The sequence below is a fragment of the Phocoena sinus genome, chromosome 7 (genome assembly GCF_008692025.1).
Source record: "Phocoena sinus isolate mPhoSin1 chromosome 7, mPhoSin1.pri, whole genome shotgun sequence".
In the NCBI taxonomy this organism is placed as follows: domain Eukaryota; kingdom Metazoa; phylum Chordata; class Mammalia; order Artiodactyla; family Phocoenidae; genus Phocoena; species Phocoena sinus.
In genome coordinates this window covers 93,753,256-93,779,720 of record NC_045769.1, presented here as the reverse complement: position 1 = coordinate 93,779,720, position 26,465 = coordinate 93,753,256, and the positions used below count along the sequence as shown (strand labels likewise).

At 38.6% G+C, this 26,465-nt stretch overlaps 1 protein-coding gene and 1 pseudogene across 1 annotated transcript in view; one reads left to right on the top strand and one right to left on the bottom strand.

Moving 5' to 3' along the window:
* Positions 1 to 26,465, top strand: part of THSD7B (thrombospondin type 1 domain containing 7B) — a 900,946-nt gene that overhangs the window by 153,303 nt on the left and 721,178 nt on the right. The gene's annotated exons all lie outside the window — the stretch shown is intronic.
* Positions 105 to 8,511, bottom strand: LOC116756763 (annotated as a pseudogene).

Genomic DNA, 26,465 nt, shown 5'->3' with positions numbered 1-26,465 from the left:
GTCCAGGATGGTTAGAAAGCTGCCCAGTGGCTGCAGAGACGGGCTTCAGGCAGAAGCCCTGACGCCAGAGGGGCTCCTCAAAGGCCGCTGGGCTCCGAAAGTTCCTAGTCATACTTGAGGGTGAGCCTTTCAAAGAGACACAGCCTGGGGACCAGCCAGCCTGCAGAGGTTGGTCAGGTGGTCACCCATCTTCTTGATGAGTTTCACCTCCTCATCTATGAGGTGGCTCTCCAGGAAGTTGCAGAGGCGGGGTTCTGTGCGGGCAAAACCCAGGGCACGCAGATTCAAAAGGGCCTGGTTTAGGTTCTTCTCCATTTTCATGGCGGCTTCCATAGCGTCCTGGGTTTTACCCCACTCATCGGGAGATGGCTTCTGCACGTCCTGGAAGAGGGCGCGGCTGCTGCCCTGGTTTTGCATTTTCAAGAGACGTTTGGCGCCCTCGTGCATCTCTTCGGTCTATTCGCTGAATGAGTGGCCCACGCCCTCCAGAGCCACATCGGTGCGTGTCTAAATAGAAGACCAGAGAGAGGGAGGTGTAGGAGGCCCACAGATGTTATGTTGACCAGACGGTTGACGGCGGCCTCCACCTCGGTGGAATAACTCTGTCGAATCTGGGAGCTCACAGTTGATAAGGAATTAAGCTCAAAAAATGGTGTTGGCTGGTCCTGAGGATAGCTGAGGGTCTGACTCCGAAGGTCGCGACTGGAAGAAAGGTTGGAGGGTGGTCGGAGGCTGGAGCAAAGGGCGTCCCTGGGTCTGTTCTGTCCAAACACTTGAAGCAAGAGACAGATCTGGGGGACCACCATGCGCACTGCCTCAAAGCAATATTTGATAACCAAGAGAGAAAATACAAAACAAAACAAGAAAATGATAAAATGAAAATACGATAAACAAGGGCCGTGGGATAATTTTAATTTTTAAGTAATAAAAGCTATTATCTTAATAATTTGTACACCAAGCAGTAATTGACAGTTTACTTTCATGAACTGTTTTGTAGTGAAAATCAACTTAAAATCTGAGAACTTTTGTTTAAGAGACGCTGAAGTGGTAATTATGGTCTCAAATAATGAAGCATTGTCTTTTTCTCCTTCTTTTGAAAAGACAACTGCTGTATTTCACTGGCCTACAGATATTTCAGTTTGGAGGTTTTTGTTTTGCCTTCCCAAGCTGAAGAGTAAATGTCACCAACATTAAGCAGGGGGACTTCTCCTTTGGTGCAGTATTTTAGGTGATAGGTGTGACACTAATAGTAGAGGAAATTTGACATAGGCAGCTATAGCTGATGAAAAAACATTTTTCTGAAGTTTTTATATTTGCCTGAAAATTTTGTATCTTAAAGTTCTCAAAAATTGAGTGATTCAGTTTTCATTTAATCTTTTCAGAGAATTTATAAGACAGCTTTGATTTAAAACACTTCATGTTTTTTAATAGTTTTAATTTTTTTTTTTTTGCAGAGATATGTGAGTAGAGCTGCCAAAATTTGCTTCCTAGGCTCATTTAAAAATCTCTAGAGCTACATAAGATACCGTGTCATGCACAAAATTAATCACATACAAGCAAAATCTTATAAAATTCCCACAAAATGTGCTAGAAGTAATAGCAGTGATACTATTTATATTGATTGACCAGTTATTACATCCCTGGTTGCTCTTAACATGCTTTATCTCATTGAATCCTCACAAATATAGTATGAGATTATTATCTCCGTATGACATCTGAGGAAATAGATGAGTAGTAGAGTTGGAATTTGAAGTATAATATTCTTTTTTTTTAATTTGTATTGGAGTATAGTTGATTTACAATGTGTTAGTTTCAGGTGTACAGGAAAGTGAATCAGTTATACATGTACACATATCCACTCTTTCAGATTCTTTTCCCATATAGGTCATTACGGAGTATTGGGTAGAGTTCCCTGTGCTATACTGTAGGTCCTTACTAGTTATCTATTTTATATATAGTAGTGTGAATATGTCAATGCCAATCTCCCAATTTATCCCTCCTCCCCTTTTCCACCTTGGTAACCATAATTTTTTTCTACTTCTGTGACTCTATTTCTGTTTTGTAAATAAGTTCGTTTGCACCAAAAATCTACAAACAATAAATGCTGGAGAGGGTGTGGAGAGAAGGGAACGCTCCTACACTGTTGGTGGGAATGTAAATTGGTACAGCCACTATGGAGAACAGTATGGAGGTTCCTTAAAAAACTAAAACTAGAGCTGCTACATGATCCTGCAACCCCACTCCTGGGCGTATATCCGGAGAAAATCATAATTCGAAAAGATACATGCACCCCAGTGTTCTTGTTCAGTTTTGAGCTTAATGAATGTGTAGTGAATAGAAGAATGAATGCATGACAAAATACATACGTGACTTTGGAAAATCCAGTTTGAGCTTCTGTTGATCTATGAAACCCTGAGTACTAGTCAGGTTGTGTCTAACATATAGTCAAAAACCATATAGGAAATAAAGGGGAAAGGTGGATGGCATTGTTAATGGAGGTTTCGTGAACATGCTCCATCAACGTTCAAAATGAATAAATCTGAATGTATTGTATGTGATACTTTAGTATTTGTAATATCGCAAACAACTTAAGTCCTTTTCTGTTGTTACTGATTGTTTTGTTTTGGTCTTGGCTATTGTCACTGTTCATTTTCCTGCATGATTTCCTTGGGGGGGCACAAACTGCTGGCATAATGGAATGACTTGCTGTGAACCTTGAGAGTAGAATGGCATAGGAAGGAGCTGTTGGCAGGCAGAGAAGACAGTCATGTTCTTAGATTTATATTGACTGCTGGGGCCCCTCTGGGGTCTTTGGGGAGGTATCTTCCCTGGTTTGAGCTCCTTTCAAGATCAGGGCTGGTTTGGGGACTCCTGGAACAGCTTTCCAGGGAAAGGGAACTCAAATAGTGTGTCATCTGTCTCTGGAGAAATTAATCCATGAGGGAGAAAACAACTTGACCTATAAACATTTAGAACTGAGTATAGTTTAGCAAGGGGTGTGGGGCAGGAGAGAAAGCAGGAGAGAATGAGGGGAGAGGTCAGAGAGGAGGGGCGGAGAAAAGTCACCATGCAGGTGGTCCTGCAACTAGTCCTTTCTGTGGTGGGGTTGTTCTAGAAGGTGGCACACTTTTAGGGATAAGGGGCAGTGTTCTGAGAGGGACTTAGTCATCTCCGTGTGGGGCTTGATGGTTCCAGCATATGTTTGAGAATCTAAAGTAGGTTGAATCCCAAGAGCATTTTCTAACATTGCACATGGGTTTTGTGGTTGGTCACATTGTGCAAATATAGCTTCATTAAGTCTAAAAAAATTCATGGTCTTGAAGCATTGATGAATGTTGTGAAAATATTTATTTATTCAGAGGCTTTTTGGTACATGGTAGAGAATCAAAGTACTTTGTGTATATGAACTGTTCCTTTCCTGGAGTTATGAATGTGGGTTCTGGAAACACACAAACATGAGGTTGAATGCTGGCTCTGCCATTTGGTAATTATATAATTTGGCACAAATTTCTTAGATTCTCTGTGCCTTACTTTCTTTGTGTATAATATTGTGGTTGATGGTACCTGAATTATAAGATCAAATGAGATAGTACATAGATCATGCTTTGTTCAACAACAGGTACATAATAAGGGATGATGCTAAAAGAACGTGGGGAGATATTAATTTTGGTCAGCAAAGTCAACTTGAAGCCCAGCTGTTGGTGAACGAATATATTTGCCCTTTCCTCTAACAGTATCAAATTTATGTTTTGTGCATGGAAATGTTTAGTGTTTATACCCACTGAGAACATTCAGAGTGATGACTATGTTGATATGACCCAGATTCACATTGAAATTGCTCTTTAAATGCCATTCATTAGTAATTCTTTGATCATCTTTGTGTTTAACAAAATTCACAGAATTGCTTTCACTGTTTCTTCCTAATACAAACCTTTTGGCATTCCTCTGGAGCTTTTATTGATAAACTCTTCCTTAAGCATACATCCAAATTAAATGTGAGAACCTGCAGGTAAAAGAAATTGCTTCAAGGCAGTGCTTCAGTAGGATGAAAAATCAATAACAGTTTCATTAAGGAAGGAAAGATAGTTTAGACATACTCCTACCTAGCTTTCTTCTTACTGAAAGCAAAGAATAATTGTTGATTATGTCTTTCCTTTCAGATATAATGTTCATAGCTTAGTAACGTGGCCGCTGTATAGTTCTATTGCATGCATCCCTTCAAGTCTGCTGGGTTTCTTGAATAGAGCCAGTTTTTACGTTTTGAAAAATTGACACTCATTTAAAGCAGTTTCTTTAATGATGCATGCCATGCTGAACCTACTGCAAGTGAGCACTTTACAACCACCAAATCCTACTGATATACTTGCATTAGTTAAATTCCAAATTCCTTTCTAAGCAAATGCTTTAATTCCTTCTTTCCCCTCTACTGATTGGTTGATAGCTGGATGAGGAGATGGGCAGATAGATAAAAGGGTGGATGGATGGTGCAAGGCAGAAAGGAAGGGAGGAATTCAACTGTACTATAGTGGTATGTGTGCTTCTGGCTCTCTGCTTTCTGGCTCTCTGATCCTGAGCCACTTACATTCTCTCTGTCTGAGTTTTATCACCTTTGAAAAGGTCATAATAATAGTTATATGATATTATACAATATATAATATCATACAACTATAATACAATATATTATAGTTAATATTATATAACTATTATTATGACCTTATGACATTATTATTATGCAGATGAAAATGAGTTATGTGAATTGTTGTGATCAGTGTCTCTCCGATGACAGGTACCTTATAGTTATATAATTTGAGCTATATTATTAGTAACATTATTGAAAAAAGATAGAGGTAGATAAGGTAAATACAATGACATTTTTAAGATGCCATTTTGTGCTAGAACTATTCAAGATGAAAATAATTGGATTTTAGCTAGAAGGAACACAAATATGTTTTCCGGGTTATCTTAGATGGGAGTTGGACTGCTTGTACCATAAAATGCGCCCAACAGAAGAGGGTTGTATCTGTAGGGTGGGATCTCAGAGAGGTGTAGGGAAACCACATCCATGCAATAGGGTGAGGTACCAGTCTTTTTCAAGACATTGCAGTATTGAGGAAACATTCACATGGGGGTCAAACTGTGCTCAGAACTGAGTTACGAGACTTAAAGAAATCTTTTTCGAAGCAAAGTGCAATGGTTAGTTTTGCACAGTGTAGAAATAATCAGGGCACTCAGTCCAGAGCCAGAGAAAAGGCTTTCTCATAAATTGCTGCGTGTCTTGTATCAGGTGGTGATAGGATGTTGTCTCTCCTGTGATAGCAGCAGGCAACATGAGTATGGGAGAGTTTTTCATCGACTTTGTTATAAAATGCTATTTCAAACTCTCAAGAGTTTAACTAGCCCAACCAGTCTTTATTTATCACAGTTCTCTCAAGACCTGTGAGGTTCACTCAGTAATAACTAAGCATAATTCCTAACATTTACTACTTTTTCTTAACAGTCAGGCACTCTCCCAAGTGCTTTGCATGGATTTTTATATTCTTTTGCCTCATGCAGGTTGTGGTTGGTGTAGTAGCGTTTTGATTTTGTTGAGCTGGAGACCGAAGTACAGAGAGGTTAACTCAGCCCAAGGTCACACAGCAAGTCAGTGGTGGAGCCACGTTTGAAGCCCACTTCGATTCCAGAGCCTGAGTCCTAAACTAATGCCTTATATAATAAGTGCTTAATATTTGTGAATGGTTATAATAATAGCTACAGTTAAATATAGCAAAAAAAAAGAAATCTCTGCTCAACGTGACCCTTCATTTCCAGGTTTGTGTCAGGTGTGTGTACGTGAAGCACATTTTTTAATGATTGCAGAAATAACCAACCATCTCTTTCCCTTCTGGTACAAAAAGAGATAAAGAGCCACTCCTACTTTACCTAATAATTGTTAAATTGCTTTCTTTTTGGTCTAATCTTTGCTAAAGGGAAGAAGGAGACCAGACACGGCAGGCTTTTTATTTTATTTTTTAAAAAATCTACTAGCTGCCAAAAGAAAAGTGCTGGAGAGCAGATTTCAGTGTGCTTGTTAGATGTAGGGTTGTTTTGATTGTCTGTGGCCTGTAGGGAATTGAATGGGAAAAGCATATACTAGCCTCTACTCATGATGGGCAAGGAGAATATCAGGTCTATTGGTTCAAACTGAACTTCGTGGCCTTGAAAGGACTTGGTGGCTGCAAGCAGCAGGCGTGGTAAGAAAGGTGCTATTTATGGAAGACCTACCATGCCAGGTAGACTAGTTATCCTGTATTATAGGTGAGAAGAGCCAGGCATCAAGAAGTTCAGAAATTTGCTCCAAGTCACACAGCTCATGAGCAACAGAACTCAGCTTTGAGCTTGGATCTCTGCAACTCCTGCCTACTTCCCACCATCCCGTAGTGCCTCTTACAGTAGTCCAAGCATGTGATCTAGAAAATGCTTGGTCCCCATTGCTCCTCACTGGGCATGAAGTGCAGCTTCCAGCAGATGTGTTTTTTCTGGAGTCTCTCACCTCCCCTTGCCTCCTTTTTGATCCAGAGAGTTCGTCTATGTGGAGGCTGCATCTGGCCACGGCATCTGGCCACACTGCATACTTATTGGTAGGGATGCCGAAGGCAGATAGCACTTAGCACTTTATAGTGGAAAAGGACCTGAATCCTGATGCTGCTGGTCATGAGTCAATGGTTTCATTCTCCAGTCATGGCATTGCACTTCTTGGAATTAAACCTCAGGACTCCTAATGATAAAACGGATAATTAGAGTCGTCCAGCCTATGTTACAGTCAGCATTATTTCTGAGGCTCTAAAAAGAAAATTTGTAGAAATACCTAGAAAAATAGCACTCAGATTAACACTGGTAGCAGTCTCATACAGGAGGCAATTTGGATAAACCATCAATTACTTTCATGAGGAACATTTTCAACCGTGCTTTGGTTTTTTCCAAATGATGAAAGTACCCATTCTCAAACTTTGGAGCACAACGTTTGAATTTATATGAACTCTTCAGTTTGGAATGGTAGTATTACCATTCCCCACTTTATTCCTATTCTCCTAGTTCCCCGTAGTAAATGGAAGTAGGTTCACGTTGCCACGGTGTCTATAGATATTATTTAGCTTATCGAAATAGCATACCATATTGGGTTCTTTCGTGGGGGAATGTCAGAGGCTGACGGCTGCTTGGTTTCATCTGTGGCCTCCCAAAGCCAGCTGTTAGTTGAGGCAGCCAGTCAGCTTTGCTGAGCTCTCAGCTGGGAGTGGGGTGGAACTAGGCATTTTAACCAGAATCGATCACCTGCTCAGGACTTAAGTAGCATGAGCCTCCAGACTCTGGCTAGCCTAATGGACTTTCCACTGTGTCTCTGCTATTGAGCAGTGATTACTATACAGATTGAGGCATATTTGGTTTCAGTTCAGTCTGTTCCCACAGATGAGGCCCAAGTATGATCACATCGTATAAATTATTTAAGGTGCAGCGTCTGTGTAATCTGAGCCATAGGTAAAAGTTGGCCCTCCGTCTGTTCTGTCACCTGGAGGACTCTCTGTTTTCCAAGGGTAATAGTCCATCTTGTGAACTGACATCATTAGAGTCATAAAAATTCAAATGTGCCTTGAACGATTACTTTGGCGTAAAGACTCAAGTACAATATCCAAAAGCTTAGCATCCTTTCACTGAAATACAATGGTTTAGGCTTGGATGGAAGAAATTTCTGGAACACTAATTGCAGTTCCAAAACAGTATTACTAGTTGTAGTCTGAAGAAACTTGAATCTGTAAACTCCATTCATTTTCATAGACTCTGAAAAGTTCTTTTTTTTTTCACTTGTAAATTTAGTTTGATTATAAATGTATTTAGTCATGGATTGTTTGGAAAATGAAACAGAGCACAGAGGTTATTCTTCTATAATTTCTTTAATTTGTAGGTGAAGAGCTCTGGGTCTAGAAACAAAATCCACTTGTTGAAGGTCACACCACAACCAAAGTCATCTGATTTCTGGAGTAACCTTTCTGGTACATCGTCTTTGCTACTCACATAATCCTACTTTAGCAAAGAATCGAAGCCCAGGTCTCTCTCATGTTCATTTCCCCACTCTGGTTTCAGCAAGTTGGAAATAGAAAAGTAAAAGGGAACTAAATCCATCTGCCCTTTCCTCTTGTTGAATTACTTGCTAAATATAGTTGCTACCTTCTATCTATTCTTATCCTTGTCTGCATAAGACCTGTTCCTTGAGCCTGTCCTTATTTCTTCCTGACTGCGTGTAATGAAGACATTGGGCTAGACTGTGGCATGTGACAGCATCCCTGAAGTTACACATCTCATAGTTGTAGACCCACCGCTAAAAGGTTTATGACTCACACTCCTTGCAGTGAAGGATAGCAACAGAGCTTTGTTACTCTCCTCTGTGATGCATTCTGAATTCCAGCGGCTGGGACCAGATGAGGAACCTGACTTCTTTAGTGAATTTCCAGAAGTGCAATGTTCAATGGGCTGCCCCATTTAAGAAAATTATCTAGACTCAGCCAATGGAGTTTAAAGGGATGTTAGTTTCTTCAAATTGATCTCTTCCCTTTCTTAGTACATATACTGCACTGGTCTTCTGGCCTGGGCGAATAAAGTACACAGCTCCTTTTAGCACCTGGAGGCCTGGGGAATGAGTACCGTATGAATGTAGTGCTGGCAGGACTTGACGTTCTCCTCACTGAGGCTTTTCTACCTTGGGTCTTCCTCGTTAAGCACTCAATTTAGAACTCCTTTAAAAAGTAGCTTTAGTTCTAGTCCTTCAAAGTAGAGCTTCCTAAGCCCCAAAGCAAAACAATTTCCCAAATGATGGATTCCTTAAAAATGCATGCGGTTTAGGAACGGAGTAGTAAATAATTGGCAATTCGATAGCTTTGGTCCTTTTTACTCTCTTGAAACCCTTGACTAAAGATGACAGTCACATAAAACCACCACAGAAGGAATAGTTGCTTAAAATAGTAATACCATGGTGTATCTTGTTCCTTCTGCCAAAATGGATTCTTGGTTATTTCCAGATAATTAGGACTAGTCTCCTGAGGACCAAAGGAGGCAATTTCCCTTGCATGGTTCCCCCTCCCTTTCTTTCTTTTTTTTTTTTTTTTTTTTTGCGGTACGCGGACCTCTCACTGTTGAGGCCTCTCCCGCTGCGGAGCACAGGCTCCAGACGCGCAGGCTCAGCGGCCATGGCTCACGGGCCCAGCCGCTCCGCGGCATGTGGGATCCTCCCGGACCGGGGCACGAACCCGCGTCCCCTGCATCGGCAGGCGGACTCGCAACCACTGCGCCACCAGGGAAGCCCTCCCCCTCCCTTTCTTGTCTACACTTCTTTTAACCTTCAGCAGTGTGCTTTTCTTAGGAGCCTGGCTGGCTTCTTTCTGATGACCCAGATCAAATTATGTTCATGATTGTTTATCATATCATTTCTTTCTCATAAGAATGCTTCCCTCCCAATAGGTTTATTCTAAATGTGCATCTTAACTCAGAGGACTCCGTCTACACCCGTGGCCGGCAGGCTTGTCCACACTGAAGTTCAGGGAACATTTCATTCTGCAGACCCACAAAGAACACCGTATCCGCTGGCATCGTACTCTACTTACGTGCAAGGCTACTTTTATATATAGCATAAACTGGATTTTATTTCTCTTGTAAGGTCAGACAGTAGGCCAGGTAAGAGTACTAAGCTAAGGAAGGTGGAAAGCACAGTTTGATAACGAAGGTAAAATGCTTGGAATTTGTTCCAGATGTTACTAACTATTGGCAGTACTGTCTTAAGGACTGGATGGCAATTTCAGTTCAGCATTTCCTTGATTTTCTAGGCTTTTAAGGGTCTTCATGTTTTCTTAATTATAGCATTAATTAGCATGTTAATGGAAAATCATTAGATAATGGAATTCATAAAGCCTCTGTTTTTGCAAACCGTTATTTACAAAACAGAGCACTGTGGTTTTAGTCAATAGAGCCTTTGGGCCAATTTGCACCCTGTCCCTACACTGGGAGAGCTCAGATGTCCCTTATCTTTCTGATTGGCTGTCACTCTGCAGGGAAATGGCTACTATACTTAGAAGCTTCTCAAGCTGTAAACATAGGTTGGAGGAATTGGAGCCTGGGTTTGCTTTTGTGCTTTTTAGAATTTGTTTCTTTTTAGTTTTTATTACCTAATCTTAGGTATGCTTTCATACACCTTAGCAAAAGAATAAAAGGCCCCAGTGTTCTCTGCAATATTCTTCTTTTTTTAAATTGAAGTATAGTTGATTTACAATGTTGTGTTAATTTCTGCTGTACAGCAAAGTGATTCAGTTATACATATATACACATTCCTTTTTTTATATTCTTTTCCATTTTGTTTTATCATAGGACTTTTAAAAATAAATTTATTTATTTTATTTTATTTTTGGCTGCGTTGGGTCTTCGTTGCTGCGCGTAGGCTTTCTTTACTTGCAAGCCAGTGGGGGCTACTCTTCGTTGTGGTGCGCGGGCTTCTCATTGCAGTGGCTTCTCGTTGTGGAGCACGGGCTCTTGGCACATGGGCTCAGTAGTTGTGGCTCGAAGCCCCAGTAGTTGTGGCTCGCAGGCTCTAGAGAGCAGGCTCAGCGCACGGGCTTAGTTGCTCTGCAACATGTGGGATCTTCCCGGACCAGGGCTCGAACCCGTGTCCCCTGCACTGGCAGGCGGATTCTCAACCACTGCGCCACCAGGGAATCCCATCATAGGATACTGAATGTAGTTCTCTGTATTATACAGTAGGACCTGGTTGTTTTCTGCAATATTCTTTAATTTCTCCTTCACTGCCTGTCCTCTTGGTTCTCAAGTACCTGCGCCCCGCCTCTGGTGGACCTGAGCAGCCAAGTCCAAGGTGACTGTGTCTGGCATCAACTTTTCCTTAATTCCCACTTGGCTGCCTGGTCCACTGTGTGAACTCAGAGTGGATGGCTACTGCAGCAATTCACAGACCAGACGGGATAGATGGCATACAGTATTATAATATGTTATATAATTATATATCGTAAGTTCAGCTCTTCTTTCCCCACCAGATTCTATGGGGACCATGCCCTTCCTACTCTCTTCTCCCCTTAATCAATTTCTCTAGGCTAAGAATCTTGCCAATTCCAGCTCTCTGAAGGTAGTGGAAAGGAGAAGGGAGGTGTATCTAACAAGCTACATTATTTTGGAGGTGAATATCCACTTATTTGGCCATGATGTAATTTCCAGTTGATAATCTTTTCAGCCTATCAACCAGAAATTATACCTAAAAAATGTAATAAGCTTCCTTATCTCTATATGTTTCCATTTTCAATTTCTCCAGTGAGCTGGAAATATAGAGATGAGATATACATTCTGTTTGCTGTACTTGATTGATGAACTGTTGTTTGCTATATTTAACTTTTAAAGTAGATAACCTTGACAGAATTATATATTTTTCTAAAACAAAACCGTGTACTACCCTATTTTCCATGACTAGTTTATATTTTTATCAAGCTAGCCATAGCCCACCATTCCAGTAGAACACCAAAGCCAAACTTTTAACCCCCTTATTTGCACATCAGAGAACGTTGCTGCCCTATAACCCTTCTTTCACCCTAATTGCCATTCCTCGATATGTTCACATGGACCCATGGTTGTTTTGTTTTCTAATTTTTTTTTATTGGGGTAAAAAACACATACTATAATATTTACCATCTTAACCAGTTTTAAGTGTACAGTTGAGTGGAGTTGAGTATATTCACGTTGTTGTACAACAGATCTCCAGAACTTTTAAATTTGCAACGCTGAAACTCTATACTCAAGAAACAGTAATTCCCCAGTCTCTTCCCTTCAGCCCCTGGCAACCTGTCACCTTTCTATTGTCTGTTACTATGGTTTTCACTACTTTAGTTATTTTGTATGAGTGGAATCATACAGTATTTATCTTTTGTGACTGGTTTATTTTGCTTAGTAAAATGTCTGTGAAGTTTATCCATGTTGCAGCATATGACAAGATTTCATTCCTATATAAGGCTGCATACTATTCCATTGTGTGTATATAGCACATGTTCATCTGCTGGTGGACATTTGGATTGCTTCCAACTCTTGGCTCTTGTGAATAATTCTGTGATAAACACAAATATGGAGATATCTCTTCAAATTCCTGCTTTGAATTCCTTTGGATATATATCAAGGAGTGGGATTGCTGGATCATATAGTAATTCTATTTTTAATTTTTTGAGGAACCCCCATACTCTTTTCCACGATGGCTGCTCCATTTTACATTCCCACCAACAGTGCACAAGGGTTCCAGTTTCTCCACATCCTGGCCGACACTTGCTAGTTTTTTTTTTTTTTTGCGGTACGCGGGCCTCCCACTGCTGTGGCCTCTCCCGTTGCGGAGCACAGGCTCCGGACGCACAGGCCCAGCAGCCATGGCCCACGGGCCCAGCCGCTCTGCGGCATGCGGGATCCTCCCGGACCGGGGCACGAACCCACGTCCCTCGCATTGGCAGGCGGACTCTCAACCACTGCGCCACCAGGAAAGCCCCTCACTTGCTAGTTTTTGTTCTTCCGATAGTAGCCATACTGATGGATGTGAGCTGATACCTCATTGTAGTTTTGATTTGCATTTCTGTTATGATTAGTGATGTTGAGCAGCTTTTCATATGTTTGTTGGCCATTCATACATAATTTTTTTTAGAATTAGCTATTCAAGTCCTTTGCCCATTTTTAAATCAAATCAAATTTGTTTTGTTGTTGTTGAGTTGTAGAAGTTCCTTATATATTTTGGATATTAACCTTTTATCAGATATATAATTTGTAAATATTTTTGCTATTCTGTAGGTTGGTTGCCTTTTCACTCTATTGTTTCCTTTGATGCACAGAAGTTTTTCAGTTTGACATAGTCCCATTTGTCTATTTTTGCTTTTGTTGACTGTGCTTTTGATGTAATATCCAAGAAATCACTGTCAAATCTAATGTCCTGAGGCTTTCCTCCTATGTTTTCTTCTAGGAGTTTTACAGTTTCAGTGCTTGCATTTAGGTCTTCGATCCATTTTGAGTTAAGTTTTGTAATATGGTTATAAGGTAAGGGTCCAACTTCATTTTTTTGCATGTGGATATCCAGTTTTCCCAGCACCATTTTTTGAACAAACCGTCCTTTCCCCATTGTGTAGTCTTGGCTTGTGGAAAGTCATCTGGACATATATGCAGGAGTTTATTTCTAGGCTCTCTATTCTGTTCCATTTGTCCAAATATCTGTCTGTATGGCAGTCTCATACTGTCTTAATTACTGCTGCTTTGTGTGCTATGTTTTGAAATCGGGAAGTGTGGGGCCTCCAACTTTGTTGTTTTTTTTAAGATTGTTTTGTCTATTTTGGGTCCCTTGAGATACCATATGGATTTTAGGTTGTTTTTTATATTTCTATAAAATAAGTCATTAGGATTTTCATAGGGATTGCATTGAATCTATAGATTGCTCTGGGTAGTATAGACATTTTAACAATATTAAGTCTTCCAATCCATGGGCATGGGATATCTTTCCATTAATTTGTACCATCCTTGAGTTCTTTGAACAATGTTTTGTAGTTTTCAGTGTACACATCTTTCACCTCCTTGTTTAGGGGTATTCCTAAGTATTTTATCCTTTATGATGTCCTACAGCAAATAGGATTGTTTTCTTAATCTCCTTTTCAGATTGGTCATTGTTAGCACATAGAAACACGACTGAATTTTGTGTGTTGATTTGTATCCTATAACTTTGCTGAAATTGTTTCACAGTTGTAACAGCTTTATTTTTCTGGTGGAATCTTTTGAGTTTTCTACATATGGATCATATTGTCTGTGAACAGAGATAATCTCGCTGCTTTCTCACTTTGGATGCCTTTTATTTATTTTTTCTTATCTAATTGCTCTGGCTAGAACTGCTAGTATTATGTTGAATAATAGTGGTGAGAGTGAGCATCCTGGCCTTGTTCCTGATTTAAGAAGAAAAGTTTTCAGTCTTTCACCATCATGTATGATGTTAGTTGTGAGCTTTTTATATATGGATTTATTATGTTGACATAGTTTCCTTCTATTCCTTGTCTGTTGAGTGTTTTTATAATAAATGGATGTTGAATTTTGTCAAATGCTTTTTCCACATCATTTGAGATAATTGTGTGGTTTTTGTGCCTCATTTTGCCAGATGGTGTATTTTACTGATTGATTTTTGTATGTTGAACTCTCCTTGTATTCCATGTATAAATCCCACTTGATCATGGTGTTTAGTCCTTTAATCGCTTTTGAGTTAGGTTTGCTGGTATTTTATTGAGGACTTTTGCATTAATATTCATCAAGGATATTGATCTGTTGTTTTCTTTTCCTATTGTGTCTTTGGCTAGTGTTGATATCAGAGTAACTGGCCTCATAGAATGAGTTTGGAAATGTTCTCTCTTCTTCAATTATTTGGAAGAATTTGAGGAGGATTGGTGTTAATTCTTTAAAGGTTTAGTTGAATTTTCTAGGGAAGCCATATTATCCTGGGATTTTTCTTTACTGGGAGTTTTTGATTACTATTTCAATCTCTTTACTATATACACATTTTAAAAAATTTTGATGACACAATTTTCTTGATTTCTCCTCCCTCCAAAACACACAACACATGTATTTGTTGCCATTATTAGAGAAGGAAAGGAATTTGACAATACTCCTTTAAAAGAGTAAAATAATTTAGGAATGGTAGACAGAATGTTAAGTTTCTTTTAATAGTCTCAGTCACCTTCCCCTCTGTAAATAGCTTCTTGATCAACTTCACCAGGAAAACAAACAAACAATAAGAAAAAAGTTTAGGCCAATTATCTGTCCACTTTTACAGTCTTCTTGGCACTGCATTTGCTTATGTGTATGTTATTCCCTCCTTTCTCCCACATCTGAGGCAGGTAGATCCTTCTGCTACTTTGGTTTCATCCCTTCCCCAGGATTCTTTATCCTGATGATGTCTTTCCATTAACTTGCACCAATAAGTAGTCCTACTCTATATCAGCTCTGTCTCTCTCTCTGGCTTTCTCTTCATCTCTTAAAAATTGCTCCTCTCAATTTACCTTAATTTATCTCTATTTACTCCTGGAATTTCTACAGTCAAATTGTGAAAGGCTGTGAAAGGTTGTGAGCTTGGATACAAGAGCAGTGTGGATTCAAAATTCTCTAACAGTCACTTGTTTTGTGATATTGGACAAATTACATAAACCTTTAGGGCCTTTATTTTCTTCATTTAAAGGAAGGATACCAACAATAATGATAATACCTCCCTTATAAAGTTGGGATTGTAAAGATCATCAAACAGACATGTTGGTCAACCTTCCTTGACATCTCTTAATGCATTTGACACTGTTGGAGTATCTTCTTCCTGGAAATTGTTTCCTCTCTTGAAAACATTTTACTTGCTTTCTTCCTACAACCCTAACCCTTCCTTTTTTCTTCTTGATAGGCTCATTTCCTTTACTTGCCCTTTAGTGTCTTTGTTCCTCAGGGATTTGCCTTCACCTCTCTTTCTAACTGTGCTCACTCTACTTGAGCTCTTGCACTCAAAAGCACATCTACATTTTTAATACTCATTTGGGATACAGAATATATACATGGGAGATACATACACACATTTCCAAATTTCTTCTGAAATCCAGACATGTTTGTGGCCTGCAGATCTCCCTGGATGCTGCAGTCATCTCATACTCAGCTGGTCCAAACTGTTGTTCATCAGCACCTGTTCTCAGCAGCTCTGAGGGCCTCTTCTGTCCATTCCACTTGCCATTTCTATGAATTTCTGTGAGATCTTCTCAGTCATGCTGGCTATATTAATAGACAATTACTCATCGCAGCCCACCACTCACTAAGTCCCTTACCCTTGTCTGTGCCTTAAATATTCCCATTATTTCTCCTTGTTTCTCAGATGCATTGCTATCGTATCATTCTTAAATGGCCTCCTTGTCTCTTCTAACTTTTGAATTGGTTCAAGGTTATCTTCATGAAATGCAAACCTGTTTCTAACAATTCCCTGTTTAAAATCCTTTAGTAATTCTCTACCAGTTTTAGGATAAAACCTGAATTCTTTTGTACAACAATATGTACAGTATTATACTCCTTATAATGTGTCTTCTGCCTCAGTTTTATATTCTGTCTTTCATCACATACGATTTTGAGCAGTATGGAACTTCTTGTCCTTCCAGGAAAATACAGTTCTCTTCTTTGTCGTTTTTTAAGACCAGCCAAAACATTACGTGCTGTGTGAGCTCCACCCTGATCACCCACCTCACACACATTCACACTTGGTGAGAATAGGCCTACCCTAGTTGGGCACCCAGGTGTGCTGACTTCCAGGGGAGTTGTCTTTTTATCGTTATGTTGTCTAAGATGGTTTGAGTTTCAGGCAAATTGACTTCTGGAATACTAACAAGCAGATTTTCTTCTACTGTCACTGTACTAGAACATACATGTTTTGACATTTAGATAATGTTATGGGATCCCTATTAAATAAGTGGCTTCAGGGATGGAGCCCTTGTTCAAACTGCAGAGCAGATAAAGCTGCCTTTATCTGTGTACGTCTCACAGGGCTTAAGTTTGTCAAACTGCAGGCCACTTCATTAGCATTTCTGAGGAGTGGGTGTTTCCTTCTGAGAAAGGTTGGCTGAATCAAGTAAATTTTGCCTCCAGGGAATGAAATCCACCTTGGTCCAAACAAGGAGACTGTAGGTATTCAAGACTGACTGATGGCAGACATTGACAGTGAACAACCAATGAAATGCTTAGGAATGCAAGAATGTTGACAGGAGTGGAGATTTTCCAGATCAGTTTTTGACACCAGTTATTTCAAAACAATTGTTTCTTAACGGGTGGTCACCAAGTTAAAGCCCTTTTGATTGTCTATCAAGACACATTGGATTATATCCATTCTTATCATGTGCATCCTCTCCAGGTCTGGAGATCAGGAGGGAGGGAGGTGGGAGAGGTATTTTGTATATATGCTTTTCCTTCTGAAAGTCAGCCTCAGTCTGAGTTTTTACAACTTTGCATATAGCTGTATAGCTTTTAATATTTTGAAAGCATTTGTATAGCACTTTTTTTTCCAGTATAACCCACTGCATCCTATGTTTGGCATTATCTTAAACCAATTTCCAATCATCTATAAACAAGAGTGTATGATTATATCTCTGGTATAACTCAAAGAATATATATTTAATGGTATAGGTTTGAAGAGGCATTCTTGATATGAAAAGGTAATCATTTGTTTATGTTAATGATTTAAACAGAAAATAACCATATTTTACACATGAATTTACATCCCCAGAATTCATAATTGAATGGTATGCTTCTTATTTCAATTTGCGTAAGTCTAATATTAAAAGATTCATTCATGAAAAAACCCAAATGTTTTTAAAAAGAAAGTCATAAAACAAGTTTCTTACAGATTTCGAGGCACCCAACTCAAATAGATCTACAGAGTGGGTCGATAGAAGAGTGAGAAAATATAATGCATACAAACAGAAAAAAGCTGTGGAAAAAATCACGCATCTCTTTTTTTCCCTTTATTTTAATCATAAAAAATAATGGAAATTGTTCTATAAACATGAGTGAGCTAAAAAATAGTCCCAGAGTATTAGTTACTAGAAAAACAGAAATGAAATTTGGAGATGAGATTTATCATCTTCTCACTTTAATTTGTAGTCCTGCTGCACTGTGAATGTAATAACCATCAACATGAAAAATGTAACAGATTGGTAATACCATTGAGTTTTAATTAAACCGCTGAAATGAAGAAGACCCAGATGGATAACTGGGAAATGTAGTTATCCTTTATGAAATGTGCTGGACTGCCTGTTGTTCTGTTTCTTATAAATTAATGCTCTGCCCAAAATAGTGCCCCATCAGAAGTTTACTAAAAATTAATAATTTCAGTTTATTAAACAGATGGTTGCTTTAGTTTATTCAATTCGGGTTTGAAATTCTTATCACTGTAAATCAGCAGTTGCTTACTTTCCTGATCCCTTCCCGATTTGACTCCCCATTTCTGTGGCTTTCTACTTAAATAAATCAGTACGTACATCTTGTTTTTCTACAAGGTCGTTGGTCTGATCTCTTTGCTTCCGAATGTCAGGTATTTGTATCTAATTTCTAGTAAATTTTACATTCTGTGAATTCATAAGTTTTTTAAAAAAAGAGAGAAATGGCAGCGTAAGAAGCAACTCGGTTGGAAAGTTTTCATCACTCCAGAAAATAGCAACCACTGACAGCAGTTCAGTTAAGACACGAAGAACTGGTGTTTTTCTTATCAGCTTGATGCAAAGATGAATTGGCTACTTAAGATTCAGGAGATAAACTTTTCGGATGTATTTATGAGATGGTTGCTGATGTCCACATGACAGACTGCTGACCTATTTGTGTACCAGAGTACTGGGTCTCCCCTGTGGGAGAGTTGCATGTGATGAAAACAGTTGTAAACATGTGCAAATTTCCAGTTTCTGACTCCCCCGATATCATATGACCTATCTGAAGATGACCTTTATCTAGCAGCAGAATTGGACTTAAATGTTGAATTAGAAACATAGCATTTTCATGACAGCTACAGAGAAATGAGACAGATGAGTTTAATCACAGGGCAATTCTGTTTGTTTTTATCCTAGGGTTAACTATTTAGGGTATTGAAGTTCTCTTGTTTGCAAAGGGCATGAAAATCAAGTATCTGTTGGTGGTGCCCATTATGCCTGAGGACAGTGTCTCTAAGGAAGATATCTTAGAGGAAGGTGACTCTGAGATATGTCTGTCCTCTCTAAGCACCTATAACCTAAACGGAGAGATGGCAAAACAAATAGGAAGTAATAAATTGTTATATAATTGAATCCATTTGGATGCTGTAAGAATTCAAGGGCGGGCAGGATCAGTATGAGTTGCATATAAAAACAGGACAAAATTGGAACATTTGTTTGTAATAGATGAGTGGGATTTGGAAATGCAGGAGTAGACGAGTTTAGCTAATGAGATTAGCATAATCAGAGGCCTGGGGGAGAATGATTGTGACATGACAGGGAATATAAAGTATTTGAGAAGAACAGTTCCTCTTAATGAATACGGATGGCAGATAAGGATGGCTGGATAAGGGACAGCCAGACATTGAAGGGGCTTTAAGGCTATATGGCAGAAGTTTGATCTTCTATGACAGGCCACACAAAACCCTTGTTGGTTCTTGAACTTGAAAGTTATCTGAAAGGACAGTGGTGGGAAGATGAATCTAGAAGTGGTACCCGGCTAGAAAACTACTGCAGTCATTCAGGCGGATAGAATTATTTGAGGAGTGAATAGTGCGTAATTAGTTTAAAAATGAAAGAGTATATTAATACTAGAAAATGAGGAAACAAGATGCCAACATGGTCTTTGTATAGACCAGCATCTCTGTCTGCTCAGGAGGCCCGCCCAGCCTCTCTCGGCTGAGACCTCGTGCCCCTTAAGTCCTGCTCAAGCTGGTTCAATATATTAGCGCATTCCCTGGGGTAGGGTAATTTGTCTAGCCGTGAATATTTAACCCATTGTGGGCCAATAAGAGTGCTTTCCCAGATTTTTTTCAGGTTATTCTAGTTAGGAAAAGTCCTATTTCTCTCTGGCCATGAAGCCATAAAGATATAAGACCGGATCTGTCTGCCAGTACTGTTACAGCTTCACGGGAGAGCAAATCTGAGAAAGTGAAGCTAGTGCAGAAAGATGTAGTGAGAAGATCAATAATTAAGGGGTTGGAGGGAAATACGTGTGTGTGTGTGTGTGTGTGTGTGTGTGTGTTTGCGTGTATGCACGTGTATAAGTATGTGTGCACATGCACATGCAAACATTAGTACAGCCCTAGGAATATAAGCCTTACGAGCCACATTTTTTAAAAAGTTGAAGTATGGTTGATTTACAATGTTGTGTTAGTTTCAGGTGCTTACAGCCACATTTTGCAGATGAGGAAATCATTGTTCAGAAAACCTAGCCGTTTGGTCAAGATTAAATAGCTACTTACATGATAGACTGAGAATTGAAGCCTTAGTTCCAAACCATCATACCTTTTTCTTTATGAGACTGCCTCTCGTCATGGTGGTGGAGAGTCCGTTCGAACTAAATACTAATTAATTGCACTTTCCTGGTCTTTCTTTTATGATTCTAGGGTGTATTCACAGCAAACACAGTCATTGTAGTTCTGCTCTGTGCTGTAGGAAGGTGATATTTTCTCCTCCACATCCACGTGACTCTCGGTGGTATGAAGCATGGAAAGCTTTTCTGTCTAGAAAAAGTGTCACAAAGAGTGTTGAGTCAAACACTAGCCAATAAAAGTCTATATTATTTCATAGTCTATAAAATATTCCATGTTAATAACAAAAAAAGCAGAGTGTGTTGTTGCCCGAAACAAAAAGCAGCAAAATTAAATTAGGACTAGCTTTTAATGTATAACACTTATAGTATATAGGTATATTTAGTTAAAAGGTTTTACTAGGTGTGGGAAACAGTAGTGGAGTTTTCAAATGACATTTTAGACACTTTAAAAATTATTTAATGACAGTAATAATTCTGCTTTTTATTTCAATTACACGTAATGTAGATTTACTGGCTCTAAGATTTTTAAAGATTACATTTGATGTAGAGAGTACTAATTCTGACGTTTATTTCAGTTACATTTGTAACTTTTTTCTTGATATAGTTATATCCCATTTATGTCTCTTTGGTATAATTTTCTAAAGTCCTACCACCAGAAGTAATACACTTGTTAGTGATGATTTACCTGAACCCTAAACTCATTGATCCATTTTTAGCTCATTATGGAGATCAAAGAGTGAGATAGAAGGGTAAGGAGAAAGGAAGAAAGTTATTTTCCTAAAGAATTTACTAAAAGTTGGAAGAGATATAGAAGTTGAAGAAATGGATACTTGGATATATGAATGAATCTCAACATTGATTCCTTGAGGTGGAATTTCTTGGAAGATACAGAAACAGTGAAGGTACACTGTGAATACTTAGAGTTGGGGAGAAACACGGTGGTAAGTGAGCAAGAGGGATCAGTAGTTCCCCTTTCTGGCCACCAGGGGGTGGTAATGTCCCAGAGAAGCTTGGAGGACACCACAGGCAGCAGGGCTGACTGGGGTGTAGATAAAGCGTTGGTGGCGCTGCGAATGATTAAACGAAGGGAAAAGTAGTATTTGTGAATCTGTTTCCTGTCACTCGGGGAGTATCTTAATAGCAGACTTTATTCAGGAGGTAATTACTTCATTTATAGCTTGCCTATTTTATTTCTGTTTAGCACTCAACTCCTTCATTGTTTCTTTAATACATTTTTTTTGACAAAGATAGACTTTATTTTTTTTCCCATGCCTTGTTTTTTTTAATTGAAGTATAGTTGACATACAATGTTATGTTAGCACCGTGATTCATATATATATATATATATATATATATATATATATGTATATGTATATATATTCTTTTTCAGATTTTTTTTCCCTTATAGATTACTATAAAATATTGAGTATAGTTCCCTGTGCTGTATGGTAAGTCCTTGTTGGTTACCTATTTTATGTATAGTAGTGTGTATATGTTAATCCCAAACTCCTAATTTATCCCTCCCCCTCCGTTTTATACATTCTTAAATAGGTTAGACTCAGAAAACACAAAAGCTAAATTCAGATCTACTGTGACTGCTACCTAGTAGCTGTCGTAAAAAAATTCTTAATTTGTGAAGAGACTCCTGGATTTTTTATTATTGATAGATGTTAATTACATGAGTCTCATTTCTATAATCAATATCTTTCTCTCTGTCTGTCCCCTTTTTTCTCTGCTTCCCCTACCCATCCCCACCCCCAGTCATTTAGCATTATCATAGAAATGGACTGTCCACCCTTCTTTCATATTCTAATGCTGAATTATATTAACCTAATTGGTAGTGGACCTAATTGATCAAATTTTAAACCAATTCCTAATCTTTTCTACTGACCTCAAGTGGCAAGTAAATAAGAAACAGGTATAAAACTACATGGATCTTCCAAATCCATAGCTATTTAGGTTATGCTGTTAATTGAGGTTCCCAAACTAGAGGAGTATTAATTTTCCCCTCTTTGGAGATACATCAGTTCACAAATTCAGACAGTTTGTCACGTAGCCTTTCTCTACAAGCCAGTCCATGCAAAAGGCATTAGTCTAATTAAATTAGGGACTATTAAATCCACAAATTTGCATACAAAGTTAGAAAAATCAATGTCTTATTAGTTTCAAAACCTTTTATCTAGCTCCTTTGAATTTTTTTTAGTATCTTTTTGTAGTAAAAATTTCGATTTAAAGCTTTCCAAAAATTGGTGATCAATAATTGTTTACTAGTCACTGAGAAATTCATTAACCTCTGTACTTACTGCATTGCCACGTATCTGTATTGAACTCTCTTCTAATCACCACATTATTCTTGGCTGAAAACACATTAGCTATAAAATCATAAAATGAGAAACATAACATTTATAAAGACTTTGTTTAGGTATAGTAGTTAATGGATTGTGCAGAACTCTGGAACACTCTCTCATTTCCAGTAAAAATAAATTTATATCTTTCATTGTTTTACACTTAAACATGGATAACTTCACTGCTTTATCTTCGCATAAACAAATTATTGCCAAGTGAATTTGTACACCCACAGAATTTTTATGTGTCCGGAAAGATGCAGGAATCTTAGCCTCTTCTGTAGATGAAGATAGACAGCAGTTGTATATGTACCAGGGAAAATTCATTTTTAATAAAAAGAGATTATTGGTCAGCATTAACTTTAGAAAATAAATATAGTGTAGCAAAAAGAAATTAGGCATACCTAAGCCATTTTAGTATTTTAACATGTAATTTCCCTTTTTTTTTCTGGGTGCATGTTAAATTATAATCATTTTAGCCTAGCTCAAAATTTCTATCAGTCCATTCTATAAAAACGCTAAATCATATGTATTTTGATTTTTATTCTTAGAGCACATGATAATTTTAGCTAGTGAATAGACAGGCTAATACTCACTTACAATTCATTATTTCTAGAACTTTCAAGAAACTTAAAATTAAGATGAATGTAAAAGATGTTTATATTCTTTCAAGATAAAATTGCAGTATTTATGCACACTATGATTATGAGAATAGGCTCATATGTCAAAAGACAATTAGGGGTTCATTTTCAGACTTAAATCATCCAAAGATTTTTGAGCAGTGATTCAGATGTAAAACTACCTTCTTGTCTATGTTTTAACTTCAGCTAATGTTGGTACTTATGCACAACTCTGCTCTTTCTCCCTTTGGAACTTTTCTTCATAGGCTTTGTGTCAGATGGACCTTCTTGAACTACCTCCTAGTGGTTGGGAAAATTACCATACTTTTCTGAGCCTCAACTTTTTCATCTATATGATGGGGGACCTTAAAGCTGTATCATGGCATTGTGGTGAGGGTCTGATGAGGAGAATCTATAGAAGGTGTTTAGCACATACTAATAACAATGTAGTTAAGCTTTTTTTTTTTTTTTTTTTTTTTGTGGTACGCAGGCCTCTCACTGTTGTGGCCTCTCCCGTTGCGGAGGACAGGCTCCGGACGCGCAGGCTCAGCGGCGATGGCTCACGGGCCCAGCCGCTCCGCGGCATGTGGGATCTTCCCGGACCGGGGCACGAACCCGTGTCCCCTGCATCGGCAGGTGGACTCTCAACCACTGCGCCACCAGGGAAGCCCTAGTTAAGCTATTTTTATTGTCACTTTTGTTCTTTTTAATGTAGGGGATAGAGCTAGATGGAATATATTGAATATATCCTAGGATCCGCCAATCACCAGCCACTTTAAGCTATTTGTATAGCAAAAGAATGAATGAATTTAGGGACACATGTTTGTAACTTGATGGAAAAATCCCATGGGCTAAAAGCAGACTATTGAGATACACTGGGAGCTCAGTGTCATTTCTCCAATATGAGAAAATCAGATGTAACTAATATAATTTGCTCTTCCCAAAGCTGTGATGAATGCTAGCCAAGTTCATACTTTGGAATAAATAAGAACATGGGGAAGAGAAGGAAGGTTATACTCTGTGAAGATTGCCAGGGAGTAGAGTTAAGGAACACTGATGGTCACACATTTTTTGGTATATGCAGAGATATTTGTTAGATTTTGGAACAATTATATAAGAGATAACTTTGGAGATCCTTTAATGACAATGATTGTCAAGACCATCTTCCCTCCCTTTTTTTAAAACAGCTTTATTGAGATAGCATTCTTGTACCGTAATACTTGACCATTTATAATATTTGTTATACAGTTGTATTCTAGTTTTAAAGTTTTTGTCACTCCCCAAAAGAAGCTCCATATCTATTAGCAGCCATTCCCTATACTACCCAGCCTGTTATAGGCAACCACTAATCTATTTCCTTTCTTTCCTCAGTTTTGAGCCTTTCTCTTGCATTTCCTCTGATTAGAATTTCTACTCCAGCCTCTCTGGTTTACTCTATTTTGCCAGTAAATGGTTTTTGCTTTGCCATTTCTGTCTTTTTGTCCCATCATCTCGTTCCCCCACCTTGCTAAACCCTGTCCCTCTCTTTTCTACCTGTGTAGAGCCAATTAATCCTAGTTCACATTTCATCTACTCTGTAAAACCTTTGCTGACATCAAGGTGAATTGAATTATGTCTCCTCTGAGCTTGGATCGCTCCAGTTGGCAGGCATATTTTATACAGGGTTGTGCCAAACCTTCTGCAGTTTTAAACTGAAATCTTATTTAATCGTTTGTATATTGGCATTATTTTCCCAAATTAGTTACTGGATGCTTGATCTATAAGTATCCTACAGAGTATTTAATGGTTCCTTGTATGGCATTGATATTCAGTAAATGTTTGTTGATTTTTATCTCAAAGCACAAATTAATGTTAACTGTCATCTCTATTCACTCATCTGCTTGACACAGTTGCCCAAATTAGTCTTTAAGTCATCTACGTTTTGTTATGACGAAAGAGATCTGCTTCTTGGACCCATGGTGGATACTTCTTGTCTGGAAAAAACTATGACCTCACTAGCAATTGAAGAGATCTTGTGTTTAACTATATTAAAGAAACAGTTGAGTCAAGTGCTCGCTTGATTTTGTGATTGAGTAAATAACATACTTGCCATAGTTAAGAGATGGTCTTAGGTAGGTGCATCCCATAGGGGTAGGGTTTGTGTCAAGACATACTCCACTCCTACCCCACTTGATGAAGTTTGAGTTGGGGTAAAGGAAAAATACAAGGGAATTTCGAGAGGTGAAAGAAGTTCACCCAAAAGTATGAGGTACAGGAAGGGGTGAGAAGTCCAACTCCATTAGACTTGAGCTGTGCTTTGGAATCTGCATTTTGCCTACGCTGAAGAGATGCTGATGAGGAGGGACGGTCTGGGGATAACCGGAGAGGCAGTGCTAGGAGAGAATGAAGCACCCATCCTTTCTAAACAGCTGCATGTGGGATTTTAAGAGGAGCCAGTCTTGAAAAGAAGGAAAATAAGCCTGAGTCACTGAATAACCAAGAATGCTAAGGCAGGGTTGGAGAAGGAAGGGAAATACGCTGAACCCAGAACTGAGGAGCTGATGGAAGATGAAGGCATAGTTCAGTTCAAGTTTATGCTTCAGTGACGAAAGGCAGTCAGAAATGTCTTCTTTTCGTTCATTTAAAACACTTATCTAAATGAGAAGGAAATCCAAAAAAGAGGGGATATGTGTATACGTTCACTTACCTTTGCTGTACAGTAGAAACTAACACAATATTGTAAAGCAGCTATACTCCAATAAAAATTAATTAAAAAGAAAACAATACCTTTTCTTTCTGTTCAACTTGAAACAAACCAAAGAAAAACCCCACTTAAACCTTAATATTTGTACTGGCCTTACCCCATTTCCCCTCACATACAATATTTTAATTTATTCCATATGTATATTATACACACACGCATACATATTCTTCATGTGTTTGGCTTTTATTCAAGCACTTGTAGTGCGTAGGATCTGAAATAGATGTTCTTTTCCTTTAGTCTGGAGTCACAGATAATGTTCCCTGCTTTTGTTACAGCAGGGATTAGACTGTATTGAAACACATTTTCCCTTTCTGTTCCACGGCACATCACTGGGGGGGTTGTTATTTGATGCTGTAATGAGTGGACAGAGCTTTTGAAAAGAAAAAAATGAAATGAAGACCCAAGTTGATGAAGCCCTCATTGTGTCCGTGTCTGTAATAGAGTAATTCGATGAACAAACCAGTCTGACTTTGTGTGGCATAACAGAGGTCGTTGCCAAAATAGAATTTTTGTTCTCACGCAGACTCTAATCACTAGAGAATTAATGGGGGGAAAAGGAAAATAATACAACCCACAGCGCTATAGAAATCAAGATACATCTATGTGCCTTGACCATAGCAATGAAAAGGATCTTACATAACTTCTTAGCTATTCCTTGATTCACTACCG